This window comes from Chrysochloris asiatica, unplaced genomic scaffold (assembly GCF_000296735.1).
Source record: "Chrysochloris asiatica unplaced genomic scaffold, ChrAsi1.0 scaffold00192, whole genome shotgun sequence".
Lineage (NCBI taxonomy): Eukaryota > Metazoa > Chordata > Mammalia > Afrosoricida > Chrysochloridae > Chrysochloris > Chrysochloris asiatica.
The window spans coordinates 2,465,042-2,477,601 of NW_006408710.1; positions in this window are offsets into that span (position 1 = coordinate 2,465,042).

The following is a 12,560-nucleotide window of genomic DNA, read 5'->3' on the forward strand; positions in this document are numbered from 1 at the left end:
TACAACCCTGGCACACACCTTTCCTGATTTTAAACCATTCAGCATCTCCTTGTTCTATTCAAATGACTGCCTTTTGATCTATATACAGGTTCTCCATGAGCACCATTAAGTGTTCTGGAATACCCTTTCTTTGCAACGTTATCCATAGTTTGTCATGAGCCACATAGTCGAATGCCTTTGCATAGTCAACAAAGCACAAGTAAATATCTTCCTAATATCCTCTGCTTTCAGTCAAGTTCCATCTGATGTTATCAATGATATCCCTCATTTCACATCTTCTGAATTCAGCTTGAATTTCTGGCAGCTTCCTGTCGATGTACCGCTCCAGTGATTTTTAAATTACCTTCAGAAAAATTTTACTTGCATATGGTATTAGTGATACTGTCAGATGATTTCCACGTTCTGTTGGGTCTCCTTTCTTTGAAATGGGCACAAATATAGATGGCTTTCAATCAGCGGTTGGCCAGACAGTTGTCTTCTAAATTTCTTGGTGTAGATGAGTGAGTGCTTTCAGTGGTACATCAGTTTGTTTAATATTTCAATTGGTATTCCATCAATTTCCAGGCCTTCTGTTTCACCAAAGCTTTCAGGGCAGCTTGGACCTCTTCCTTCAGTATCATCATATGCTACCTTTTCAACTAGTTGAATACCAACCACTTCTTTTTAGCACAGTGACTCTGTGTATTCCTTTCATCTTCAATACTTTGCCCACAGAATCCTTCATTATTTCAGGTTGAGGTTTGACATTTGTCCTTCAATTCGTTCATTTTGAGGAATGCTGAGCTTTTTCTTCATTTTCAGTTTACTAATTCCAGGTCTTTGCACATTTCTTTATCATATTTTTTCTTCTCCAGCTGTCCTTTGCAATTTCCTGTTCAACTCTTTGACTTCTTCATTTCTTCAAGTCGCTTTAGCTTCTCTTTGCTCCAGAGCAAGTTTCAGAGTCTCTTCTGACATTCGTTTTGATCTTTTCTTTCTTTCTTGACATTTTAATAACCTTTTGTTTTCTTCTTGTATGATGTTCTTGATGTCATCCCACAACTCTACAGGTCTTCAGTAATTAGCATCTAATGCTTCAAATCTGCTCTTGACATGGTCTCTAGATTCAGGTGGAATAAATTCAAGGTTGTATTTTGGTTCTGTGGATTTGCTTCCATTTTCTTCAGCTGAAGCCTGAACTTGTATATGAGCAATTGATGGTTTGTTCCACAGTGAACTCTTCTACCTGTCCTCATCTGGAGCGGTCCATGAGCATATTGGTGAAAAAAAGTATTTGCAATAAGTAAGTCATTGGTCTTGCAAAATTCTATCATGATCTTAAGCATAGTTTATGTCACCAACGCCATCATTTCCAACTCTTGATCTTTCCCCTTTGTTTCCAACTTTCTCATTCCAATTACCAGGATTGATTTCAGACTGAAGAAGTTGGTATGCTTTTCTAATTTCATCATTACTAGATTTAGTGATTGTTGCATACATTTGAATAACAGTGGTATTAGCTTGTGTTGTTGATTATTGTTGATAAGTGCTGTTGAGTCAATGCCAACTCATAGTGACCCTGCATAAGGTTTCAGAGGAGCAGCTGGTGAGCTTGAACGCAGACTCTGCTGTTCAACCCGACTTTGCAGTCCAGTGCATTAACCCACAGCACCACTAATAATAGTGGTATTAGCTTGCAAGCATATAGATATTACCGTATCACAGACAGCATTGTGCTACAAGAAGGATCATAAAATATATTTTTTTTGGACAGTGAATGTGACACTATTCCTCTTTGATTTGTCATTTCTGGCATTTGTTTTGTTGTTGTTGTTGTTGTTTTTTAATACAAAATAGGCAATACCAATCCATTACAACTCACTAATGTCTAGTATACTGATCTTTAAGCATTCCGTACCATTCCCTACAATGTATAATTTTCCTAGTTTCATACGTTATACATTCCATATACTTATTATTAATGGATGATTTCTACTTTTACTTCTCATTTTGAGTTGTGCCCCATCAGCATATTAAGGTCCCCAAAGCTTTGCTCCATTCATGTCATTAAGGTTACGTCTGTTTTGAGGAGCAGCTCTTCCTCAGTCATGTTTGGAGCACCTTGTAACCTGAGAAGATCACCATTGACACTGTATCTGACAGGGCTTCACTCCTGTTCATAAGGTTTTCAGTAGCTACACATTCAGAAGCAGCCCAACTCTCCTTCCTAATCTGTTTTAGTCGAGAAACTCCAGCAAAACCATCATGGGTAACTGCTGGTATTTATAATGCCACTGGTATAGCTTTCAGCATCACAGTAACACACTAATCACCACAGTGTGATACAGTGACAGATGTTTGGTAGAACAAATGGATACACCATTAGACTCATTCTCTAGTCTACATCAGTCAAGAAGTTACCCAGAACTGTGTCCATTCAGCTGACCAGAAGTTACCCAGATCTGTGTCCATTCAACTGACGAGAAGTTACCCAGATCTGTGTCCATTCAGCTGACTAGAAGTTGCCCATATCTGTGTCCATTCCAAAGAAAGTTGATCCTGTGGGCTGCAGAAATGATCAAACAGTATCATTAATATCACATGCTAAATTTTGATCTTACAAAGACTATACTGAGTAAGGGAGACAAAGAGTCAGATACACAATTATTTAAAATGTAACAGCTGAAATATGAAAATATGGACAATTAATTCAATCACCTATAAAGAAAATCAAGGGAGTGAGACTGAATAAAGGGAATAGCTGAAGAAACAGGTTTCACAGAAATTTTCTCCTGAGCTGTTTGAAAATATGTATGAATTAGCCATATGAAAGAACAAAGAAGTCAGAAAAAACAATTTTAAATGCACATATGAGAAATTGCATACTATATATGAAGAAAAAAAAACATTTCTGCAGGATAAATGATGAAGGATGAATTGATGGAAGGCAGGATCATTGGGAAGGAGCCAGGGGGTTTCACATGTTTGAAAACTGGGCTTGATGGGGGTCCATGGGCCCATCTTAGGGTCAACTCTGCATTTTAATTCGTTCACTCTCGTGACTCTGTGGAGAATCAATTAAAAGCTGAGGAAGATTGATGAGGGTGAGAGGGAACAAGTAAGGAGGCTATTGCCAGAGCAAGAGGGAAATATGAGGTGCGAATGATTTCCATTTGTAGACCATTTGTAGATCAAAGGTAATAGATTGGACATTTGCTACTAAGGATCCACCCATTAAAATGAACTAGCCAATATTTCCTTTTCATCCCGGTGCATCTAAGCCCCCAGATAGACAACTCCAGTCTTTGGGACTGACCTACTTTCAAAAGGAAAGCCTTCATACGTCCTATCACTACCACCACCAACCCTGCCTAATTCATAGAATTTCTTGCTTTTCTATTTTTTGACAGAACTAGGAGTTATTCTAGGATCATCTAAAAGAATCACTGTTATCCTACTCAGTAACGTTGCTGTTGGTGTTAAGTGCCATCGAGTAGGTTCTGACTCATAGCGAGCCTGCATAGAGTTTCCAAAGAGCGACTGGTGAGCTTGGACTATCAATCTTGTGCTTCAAACTGACTTTGCAGTCCTGCATATTAACCCAGAGCACCACAACCTGAACTGCATATTCCCTTAAGTGAGAAATATTCTTGTGTGTATATGTGTGTGTGTGTGCTTGTGTTGTGTGAATTTGGGGCAACTGGGGAGGTATACTAAGGTGGGTCTGAGGCTTTCTGTATATCCTAATAATTCAGAACAAAGGCTCCTTTCTAACACAGAAGGCTGGAATTACATTTTACAATGATACCTACAGGTTACTATCTTCCTCTTTCACATGTTGGTATGCTTCTAAGGCATCTCCTCTGTTGTCTTCTTCCTTCCTGTAGTCTTACTGGATGATCACTTCTATTCAAGACTCCATTTCCATTTTCATAATGGCCTCCATGCCAGTATTTCCTTATATAACCAATTGATTTTTTTTTTCTAAATCTACGTTAGAGTTTCAAGTGTTTGTTTGTTTTAAATTATAGCAATCCATATACAACAAAATATTTGCCATTTCAACCATTTTTACATTTACAATCCAGCCACACCAACCACACTCCCCATGGTGCATAACCATCACCACTATCCATTCCCAAGTCTTTTTTTTCTCCCCCCCCCCCCTTCCTTTTCAAATTTCCTTTTTTTTGTAAAAAAAATGTTTTAGTGTGAATTATATGAAAGTTTACATGGGAGAATATTAGCTTTACATTCATCCTTTCGTATATCATTTCATTACCATGGTTACAATCCCCTCCATGTATCATCAAACAACCAAAGGGTATACCCTGCAAGCCTGCCCCCCAGATGTCAGCATACAGACCCTCTCCCTCACTGGATCTAGAGTCCCCAGCTGCTCCATCTCTCCACATCATCACCTCTGCCTCCATCTCTGGCATCACTGTTTCTCAGGGTAGGGTCCCACACTCAACTCTTCTCCCTTGTTGGTCCCAGGGCTTCCACTCCTGAACTGCAAAGTCAACCATTCCCCTCATTTTGCTACAAAATATCTACCTTTACATTTCCAACCCTCACAGTCAGTCCTGATGGCAATTATTTACTATTGTACCATGTGAGTCTTATCCCTATCTCCTTTCATCAGCCCTGCCCAGACAGATTGGATATTACTCAGTGGAGATTCTGCCTTCCTCCACACCCTCTGGACCTAGGCCCCCTCTTGATAGCTTTCAAGCCAGCCCCTTCTTGCCTTTGTAGCTCTCCCATTTTGGGTAGCCAATGTTTCAATTGTGTGGATCATGACAAGCTATGGACAACATTGCAAAGTATGACTATTCCAGAACACTTCATTGTGCTCATGAGGAATCTGTACCTGGACCAAGAGGCAGTTGTTCGAAAAGAACCTGGGAACACTGAATGATTTAAAATTAAGAAAGATGTGTGACAGGGTTGTATTCTTTCACCATACTTATTCAGTCTGTATGCTGAGCAAATAATCCAAGAATCTGGGTTATATGAAGAAAAACGTGGCATCAGGATTGGAGGAAGACTCATTAACAACCTGTGATATGAAGATGATACAACCTTGCTTGTTGAAAGTGGAGAGAACTAAAAACATTTACTGATGAAGATCAAAGAGCACAGTCTTCAGTATGGATTACATCTCAATGTAAAGAAAACAAAAATCCTCACCACTGGACCAATAAACAGCATTCTTATCAACGGAGAAAAGATTGATGTTCTCAAGGAATTCATTGTCTTGGATCAACTATCAACACCCATGGAAGCAGCAGTTAAGAAATCAAATGACATATTGCATTAGGCAAATCTGCTGCAAAAGACCTTTTGAAAGTGTTGAAGAGCAAAGATGTCAGCTTGAAGACTAAGGTGCGCCTGACCCAAGCCATGGCATTTTCAATAACCTAATATGCATGTGAAAGCTGGACAGTAAATAAGGAAGACCATAGAAGAATTGATGCCTTTGAGTTATTGTGTTGGAGGAGAATATTGAAAGTGCCATGGGCTGCCAAAAGAACCAACAGATCCATATTGGAAGAAGTGCATCCAAGGCTATCCTTGGATGTCAGGATAGCCAAACTTTGTCTCTCATAGTTTGGACATATTGTCAGGAGGGACCAGTTGCTGGAAAAAGATATCATGTATGGTAAGGTAGAGGATCAGAGAAAAAGAGGAAGACCCCCAACGAGAGGGATTGGCCAAGTAGCAGCATCAGTGGACTCAAGCGTGGCAACAGTAGTGAGGTTGGCCCAGGATCGGGCAGTGTTTTGTTCTGCTGTGCATAAGGTCATTATGAGTTGGTACTGACTCGATGGCACCCAACAACAACAACAACAAATGTCCAAATTGTTCATCCCTGTCTACCTTCAATTTTCTTTTGTGGGAAAGTTCCCAATGACTTGTCCTAATGAGAAAAAAAGTATACATAGCTTCCCCTTGAATGCATGTAAAAAAATTAAAGAAAGAAGGCAATTTCTTTTCCTTTTTAACTGCTAGCCCCACCCCCCAAGTTAACACTTTTCTACACTCTAGCCATTGAATAATTTTTCCACACTCCCCACCCTGATAACTATCATAGCATGCTTATTATACAATAAAAGCCTTTTCTTGACTTTTTACAGTAGTGGTCTTATTAAATATCTGTCCCTTTGTGACCGACTGATTTCACTCAGCATAATGTCCTCCAGGATCCTCCATGTTATATGGCGTTTTACATATTAACCATTAACCTTCAATGTTGCATAATATCCTATTGTGTGTATAATTTAAAATTTTTAACTCCCTAGTAAACATCTATATCTATGTTCCTGTAAAGTAGTGAAGAACAGCATTTCTAAAATGAAATACATCATCTTCCCAAATCCCTCACTTTCTCTAACCAAATGAGGATAACTACTTAAATTTGTTTGCCCTTCTCTGTAGAGCTCCCTAAATTTGTATCAGCATGTATCCTCTCAAAATAATACCATCTACCATAGAAGGAGCTCTGGTAGTGTAGTGGTTACGAATAGGGCTGCTAACCTCAAGGTCAGCAGTTCAAAACTACCAGCCATTCTGCAGGAGAAAGATGAGGCTTTCTGCTCCCATAAAGATTTACAGCCTCGGAAACCCTGTGCAGGGTCACTATGGGTCAGAACTGACACCGTGGTACTTAACAACAACAAGAAGAATTGATGCATTTAAGTTAAGGTACTGGAGAAGAATATTAAAAGTACATTGGATTGCCAGAAGAACTAAGAAATCTGTGTTGTAAGACACAGTGTCAGAATGTTTCTAATAAGCTACAATGGTGAGACTTTGTCTCTCATACTGAGAATGTATTGTCAGGAAGGACTAGTACCTGGAGAAGAACATCATGCTTGGTAAAGTGGAGGGTCAGCCCCAAAGAGGAAGACCCCCCCAACAAGATGTATTGTCACAGTGGCAACAGCAATGGGCTCAAGTGTAACAACAATTCTGAGGATGACCTAGGACCAGCCCGTGTTTCACTTTGTTGTGCACAGAGCCGCTGTGACTTAGAACCAACTCTACAGCACCTAACACCAACAGCACCTGTTACCCAATGCCAATCTACCTATAAAAATCAAAATCAATTTGAATGTCTTCCAATCATGTAAGTCTTCTCATGAGTTTGCCCCTGACTTTTGAGCTACCACAGCTACTGGACTTGCTATAAAATGATTGCCTCATGTTGGAGACAATTGAGGCAATAATTAATATTTTTATACATAAAGGTTTTACATATTAAAGGTAATAAGATTGTAGAAGAATGGCATGGAACAAGCTGGATCGGCACAGTGTATCAGCAGTGGACTCTAGCATAGCCATGATTGTGAGGTTGGCACAGTACCAGGCAGTGTTTCATTCTGTTGTTTATAACGTTCCTATGTATGATTTGATACCAACTCAATGGCATCTAACAAAAACAACAACATATTAAAAAAGAATTAAGATTTTGATATTTGATATCTGATGTTTACACAGAGTTTCCTAAAATACAGGGGCAGAGTAATACAAGGTTGAGCATGGTACCCGGAGCCTAGGCCAGCTCTTCCTGCGTAACTAAAATGTGTTCTCCCCTCCCCATCCCTACTGGCCTTGGTGGAACTTGGATGTTCAGTTATGAGACTCTGGCTAACCTTAGTTTCTAGCCGCCATGTTATGTTAGTATGTCCTTGTTCAGATGCTTCCCTGGTGGATACTCAACTTTCACCAAGCAATTATTTCACAACAGTAACCACGTTATACTTAAGCACAACTCATCAAGAAAAAGAAAAAGAAAAAAAAAGGAAAAGCAATAACCAAAAAGCATAACATAAATGAAATGGGGAAACTAGAGAATCTTTGTTATTAATTACAGACCTCTGTTCAGCAGACTTTGCTACTTTCCTTCAATGAAAAAAGGGCCCAGATGAAAAACTGTCTTGTATATGTTAAAAATCAAATTTGTGAAGATTTTATTAAGGAAAACCAAAACAACTTTCCACTTCTGGTTTTAAATGTAGAGCTAACCATCCTTCCCTAACAAGTTAGGGGTATGCACAAGAGTCAGGGAAGTAGGCAGAACTTTAAAAAATAATGTTCTTGATAAAAAGACAGGCTTCAATTGGCTATCAAGTTTTACATTTGTGAGTCTCCAGTGTGACCACATGGGATACAGCTCATTAAGCGATTGTATGAAAACATAAGAAAATCATTTTATCCAAGCAGTAGCCAATCCAAATGTTCATCCTGGGTTAACCACATGTACTTAATGTTTCATTAGCACAGGGGAATGTTCAGATTCAGAAACGCATAAATGAACTCTCCAAACGAAGGCCTCGGTCCTATTTGGTTTCTGGTTCTGGGCAAAAGTTCAGACAACTGTATATTTTATCAAAACTAACTATAAATACCATTTGGTGCACATCCAATAACCGTGTCGATCTCTGTAAGTAAAATGTGCACAATGCTTCTCGAGAAGCTACGTTCCTTTTCCAGTCATCAATAGCAACTAGCTAAAGTTAAGGTGCTTCTATTTTTCAGTCTATAGAGTTCTGCAAGGACCATGCATCTGGACATACAGAGAGATAGAAAAAGACTATTTTAGTTCATACTAGCTATATAAAGATCTGTCTAGTTTAGATAAATAGCAAAATACTCTTAGGTCATGTCTATGCTACCAAAATTATTTCAGTATCCCAATCTTTCAAAAGATTAACAAGATGACCCAACAATCAAATTGGAAAATGATACTTTCATTGAAGACTGGTTTTCAACCTGAAAAACTAGGAACTTTCCAATTTTCCTGGTTGCTGGAAATATCTCCAGCCTGTAAACCAATAAAAATACGAAAAGAGGCTACAATATATCTGACAGACAATCTGTGTTCAAACTAATTGTCAAATCATATAACATAGGAACAGAAAAATTACCTATAATGTGAGTTTATATTTACCTTAATAAGGAGGTCAAAAACTCTTTAAGGATCCAACTATGATCAATTATATTTCAAATGATCTCACTTACTAAACTGAAAAAAACCTGTAGGTGCGTTAAAAGATACATGTTCTTAGGAAACACCATTCTTAATTCTCTTCCTCCATCCAAATAAAATGGAGTAGCTCGAAACAGAGATGTTTCACATGTATGAGGCAATGGCATTTTGACTTTGTTTAAAGTTTAGTAAATAGTATTGACTTTTCTGTCTAACCAGAGGAGCTCTGGAGCAATTTCTAGGGTATTAAGGATGTGGTCAAATTCTTGGATGCTTTCTTTGAAGGATATGTGATTTCTAAAATGTACCATGGACATGAAGCCTCAGTAAACTTTACAAGCGTGTCTCCTACTGTCCCCTAGAGATGCTCACTTCCTTCTTAGTATATATCATCATCCCTCCTACAGCCTACCATCTTGTAACTGATGCCTCTACCTCTAGTAACATCCTTAAAAACCTTCATCCTTACTTCTACCACCGTTATCTTAAAAACATGGAAATCTTCAGCTCACAACTCTTCAACAGATCCATGTGATTCATGGTGAATGCAATCCAATCTATATCCTTAAGGTTATAAGCAATGACTTTAGTGATTTCCAATTTTAGCATCTACTAGTTACCTTCTCTATCTGCCCCTATACACCATGCTCTAAGAATATCAGATTACTTGTAGTTGCTTAAAGGCACCATGCTAATTTCTTGTTGTCAAGCACCATGCAAATTTCTGTTCAGTCAGTTCCGGCTCAGAGTGACCCTGTGTAGGGTTTCCTAGGAGCAGCTGATGAATTTAATACCTGCTTATCTTTACAACTCTTGTTCTTTCTTTGTTCCGGAATTAACCTTCTCCCTCTCCCAGTAACAGTCCTATTTGCATGCTTGAGAAATGGTTATTGTTTTCCAAAATCAGACAACTTGTACATACATGTTTTAATGACACTTTCTTCTTTGAGAAATTTCATTATAATCTCTACAGTATTTCTACACCTTAAATGAACTTTTATTGTAGCATATATTCATCCTATAAACTTTAAATTAAATTAGGGCATACCTAGATTTGTGATCTACTATTAGATTTTAAATCTTTGTAGTTAGAAATAATAATGCTTGTTTTATTTTAGCATTTATTTTCTCCACAAGATCTTATAAAATTAATACCGATAGTTATCTTAAATGAACACTGAAATTAGCAATCTTTGGGTTAAATTAATTTGTATAACTGTATATTTAAAGGATCTAGGTTTTATTATTATTAATATCTTTTATTATGAATTCAGTAAAGGTTTGCAGATCAGATCATCAGATTTATATTAATATTATTTAAGATAAAAAACTCATGAGACCTTATTCAAAGAAGCAGTCACACCAGAGATGGGGACTTGGAGAGAGGGAGCAGCTGAAGACTCTAGACTCATGGAAAGAGAGGGACTGAGAGCTGGTAGCTAGGAGACAGACTTGCTGCAAAACAGATGATCTGCCCTGTAAACTTTCACTCAATCCACCACAAAAAACTTTAAAAAAGTAAACAAATAAAAACAAGAAACTATTCTACCCTGTTGGTTGACAGGAAATTCTATTGTATTAGAGCCCACAGTTTTACACAAGGCTAAGTAACTGTGATAAGTAAGTATCTATATATATCCAAAGCATAGTAAAATTACGTAAGACACAGAAATGAAATGCATTGTGACCCTTTATCAAAGAAAAAAGTTGAAATACTGAAGGGAAAAAATAATCGGTTTTTGAATGTGTCTCCATCTTTGACACTAAATGCAAAAATTCCATTTGCAGGAGGACAGAGTAGAATGAGAATTCTACAAAGAAACAGAAAAATCACACTTTACTTAAAGAGTATTTTTCTAAAAAGAAGGTTTTCTTTTCCTGTTCAGTTGTCAAATGATGATACTCATAACTGTGAGCTTTTGCAAACTGAGATCATCAAATGTTTCTGTCACAGTGCAATGTGACATGTTGACTAATAAGTCTCCTCATCAATTCAGCAGATGTAATTAAGTGATTACCATCTGCCAGGACCTGGCCTGGTGTTGAAGGTAAAATATTGTGTGTGTGTGTGTGTGTGTGTGTGCGTGTGCGTGTGCGTGTGCGTGTGTGTGTGTGTGTGTGGTTGTCAGGGAGGGGCAAAGAAGCAAACCAACAAAAAGCAAAACAAAAAATAGCATTATCTTTGTTATATGGTAGTTTGCATCTGTGAATTATCTGTTTCTATTTTGTTCATTCTTTTTTCCATTGAGGTGTGGTGGTGGTGGCAGTGATTATGTGCTGTGGAGTTGGTTCTGACTCATACTGACCCTACATAGGGTTTCTGAGGCTGTAAATCTTTATGGGAGCAGAAAGCCTCATCTTTCTCCTGCGTAACTGCTGGTGGTTTCGAACTGCTGACTGTGAGGTTAATGGCCCGGCTTGAAACCACTATGCTACCAGAGCTCCTTCACTGAGGTGTAAGGTTTCCTTATTATCTTTTACCAGCAATAGAGACTGCACATTCCCACCAAACTGATCATTTGATTTTCACTTCAGGTTCAGTATTCTTATCATTCTTGAGTTAAATAACTATGTGTGTAAATCTCATTTGCTAGTTTTCCTTTGTTTGTAATGCTGAGAAAATATTTCCTCTTCTGAAGATCAAGTAAGTATATACCTGTATTTTCTTTGAGTTATTTTTGGTTCCTTTTCATATTTAATTATTTAATCAGTGTGGAATATTTGTTTTGATGTGTTTCATAATAAGGCTTTGATAGTTGTTGTTGTTGTTAAGTTACTTGGAGTCAGTTCTGATGCATAGTGGCCCTGGCTAGTGTTTCTGAAGAGAGGCTGATGGGCTTCAACAGCTGACCTGTGGTTAGCACTCCAGTACTTATCCTACCGGCCTCACCAGGAATCCTGCTTTGAAAAGATATTTTTTCAAACTACTCTAAATATAATATAATGGCTTAAGTATTTTTCAATTGTGTTATGTCTCCTTTTATAAAGGAACAAAAATCTCATGTCAAGCATGGATTATATCTGAGCTGATTCCTTTTTCAAATTGATTGGCCATGTATTTTTTTCTTGAGTATCATACTATTTAAGAGATCTCTGGTGGTGTAGTGGTTAAGCATTTAGCTGCTAACTGAGAGGTCGGCAGTTCAAACCCACCAGCTGCTGCACAGGAGAAAGATGTGGCAGTGTGCTTCCGTAAAGATTACAGACTTGGAAACCCTGTGGGGCAGTTCTCCTCTGTCCTTCTAGGTTTGATATGAGTCAGAATCAACTGGAAAACAGGTGGGTGTTTTTGGTTACCACCTATTTAAATGAATGTAGTTTAAGAATATATTTTGCAATCTGATACGACATGTTCTCTCTCTCTCTCTCTTTTGAATTGTGATCACTGCACCTTTTAAGCATGTTGTTATAGTTATTAACTTCTGTCCACTAAACCCTTGGTTGCCACAGAATTCAATTACTCTGTTTTCTAGTTTGTTCTCTTTGTACCAAGGAGAAGACTGAGAAAAAGATACAAGAAAAAGTGAATTTTCTCCCTTTTCTATGGTTTTCTTTTAGATACCATGTCAGAATATCACTTAAGAAA